The sequence below is a fragment of the Brassica oleracea genome, chromosome C9 (genome assembly GCF_000695525.1).
Source record: "Brassica oleracea var. oleracea cultivar TO1000 chromosome C9, BOL, whole genome shotgun sequence".
NCBI classification, from domain to species: domain Eukaryota; kingdom Viridiplantae; phylum Streptophyta; class Magnoliopsida; order Brassicales; family Brassicaceae; genus Brassica; species Brassica oleracea.
In genome coordinates, this window is record NC_027756.1 from 47,598,719 (window position 1) to 47,601,401 (window position 2,683).

The 2,683-nt window shown below is 36.0% G+C and overlaps 1 pseudogene; it reads right to left on the reverse strand.

Annotated features, from left to right (window-relative positions):
• The window catches only part of LOC106316538, a 7,026-nt pseudogene extending 5,332 nt beyond the window's left edge, over positions 1-1,694 (reverse strand).
• Between the last annotated feature and the right edge of the window lie 989 nt (positions 1,695-2,683).

The window sequence follows — 2,683 nt, forward strand, 5'->3', positions numbered from 1 at the left end:
AATAATTACCAGAACCGTAAGACCTCAAAGAAAGATAAAGAATAAATTGAAGAAGATAGATAAAGAAGATGAAGAATGAAGAATAACATAGACCCTTATTTTATTGTTGTACATTAGTGATGACATGGCAAATCCGAATTGATGACATGGCGGATGACATGGAAAATCGGTTAGTCAGCCGCTAAACGAATATATAACTCAACCTAAATAAATAAGCCCTCATGTACAATGCAAGTCAGCGGAAACGTGGATACTATTTCAGTAATTAATCTTTCGCTAATAAATCAGCTGTAATTAGGATGAAAAATCTTAAGTCAGCCATATCGTCAAATAAATCAGCCGTCAAACAAATGATATTCTAGTAATTAATCTTTCGCTAATAAGTCAGCCGTAAATAAGCTGAGTTTACTATTAATCCATCCAACGACGACTGATTACATATAACTCAGCCGTAACAACATCTCATAAGTCGGCCGTAAATTCAACAACTCAGCCAGTCGATGTTCATTAACTCAGCCGTGGAAACATAACTCAGCTGTGTCTTAACTACAACTCAGCCAAATTTTACAGAAACCAAACTGCCGATGTATAAGTCAGCCGTAACTTGTGTACGTAAGTCAGACGTTATCCCATAAATCAGCCGTAACTAACGGCTGATTTATGTTCTTAAGTCAGCCGTTTTCTCTTAAGTCAACCGCGTTGTTTAATTCAGTCGCAACGTAGCAATAACTCAGCCGTAACGACGTATATAGCTCTTTACGGCTAAGTTAATGAAAACAGAGAACCGAATTCCTATGTGGCGTTGGGTTTTTGATTACGTGGCATTAAAAAGTAATGACATTAAAAAGTAATGGCACTAAGAAGGCACGCATGGTATTTAGAAAATGCCAGTAATAAAAAAAATCCGCATGGTTCTAGTCAATTATCTTAAAATATTGTATATTCGAGTAAACTTCCCATTTAAAAAATCCTTATAACTTTATTAAACAACATATATACATAAAGAATGCCACTTGAAGTAGTAAAAAAAACTAACAGTGATGACAACTCCACCGCCTTGCTTCTGTCCAAGAGTCGGACCCAAAGGCTTGTCTACTTCGACCTTTATGGTTTTCGAAGCCGCTGTCCTCGCTTTGACTTCGAATCTTCTCGCCCCATTTAAAACTCCGATCTTTCTATCGGACACAGCGAAGATCTCTGATGCACTCTTCTTCGAATCTTCCAACGAAACTCCCTGAAACCCTGTTTTCTAACCACAAACCAAAAAAATATTCACACTTTTAGCTGAAACTAAGTTCAATTTCGAATGGGGAAATTGAAAAGAAGAGAGAGAGAGAGAGAGACCAGGGGAAAGGAAGAAGACGAGGAATGGAGTTTTGGAGATGGGTTTGAAGTTGAAGCTGTTTTGGTGTAGAAGGAAGAGACAGTAGCTCCTGAAATCGAACCAGGGGTTGCCATCCAAAACGAAGAAGAAGATGCTTGTTTTGATTCTTAATTCGTGAAGAGATCAATAAAGCTTCGATGCTGTTGCATGCGTTTTGAGAGGAAGCAAAGAAAAACCTTTTTTTTTCTTTTTCTTTTTAGTGGATGTATCAAAGCTCCAAGTGGATACCCTTTCCGTGGTAATCGCATCATTTTCTTGTGCTATTCACGGTCCACTATGGCCACACTCTTCTCATCTTCCTCAAAAGATAATCTCATAATCACATAGACTGTCTATATATAGTATGGGTTTTTTGTTGTTGCATTTTGTACTGTTTAGAATAAAGGATTGTAAACTATCAGTGTGAGATTTGTAGTTATATGGTCACATCTCAGAAGAATGTTTATTTTCACGTATTTCATCAAAAATATATTAGAAAAATTCCAACGCAACCATACTTCACCTGTTTAATACCTCAAAACATACAATGAGTCACTCACTTTACGACAGATAGTTAAGATACGAAAGAAAGTAGAGAGATGCTTTCTTAGCTAAGAGATCCGCATAGTGCATAATGATTAGCTTGTTTTCCTTGAAATTTAAAAGCTGACTTTAGAATCTTATTTTTCCCACCAAGAGTGGTTGTTGTAGCTCTTATTTTCCGCTAAAAACCTCATCATAACAACCCCATTAATTATGCTCTAAAGATCCTAGAATTACTCTCAAGTATGACCTCATAGGCAGTAGGCACCAATGTTGTCTAGACAAAACATTACCCCTAAGGAAGCACTTGCTTCTACATCAAGGCAAAATAACAACTTATCACCAAACCATTTAATAACACCTTGATCATAACAACACCCATCTAATCTCACAATTATCCGATATATCATGCAATGAGCTACTTTTTTCAAATAGAGTTATGCATTGTATTCAAACCACTCCTTTTAATCCATCATAGTTTTTTCTATTGACTGTGTTGAGCTGCTTCATTCGTATTGGAGTAACAGAAATCGATCATTATTTGAATTCCAAATTCTCCATATAATTTGAAGGGAAGATTCGAAGGCTATTTTTCCTCTCTTCACTACAGCATGTAAATACATTTTCATCCCGTATTGTTGACCTTTTTCTGTTAAAAAAATAAATGTACAAATGAAGCTGACTCAAGCTAAGAGCATAATTATTGGGGGTTCTTAGAATGAAGTTCTTAACGGAATATAAGAACTTGTCTCTTAACTTTTAACTAAAAAAACTAAA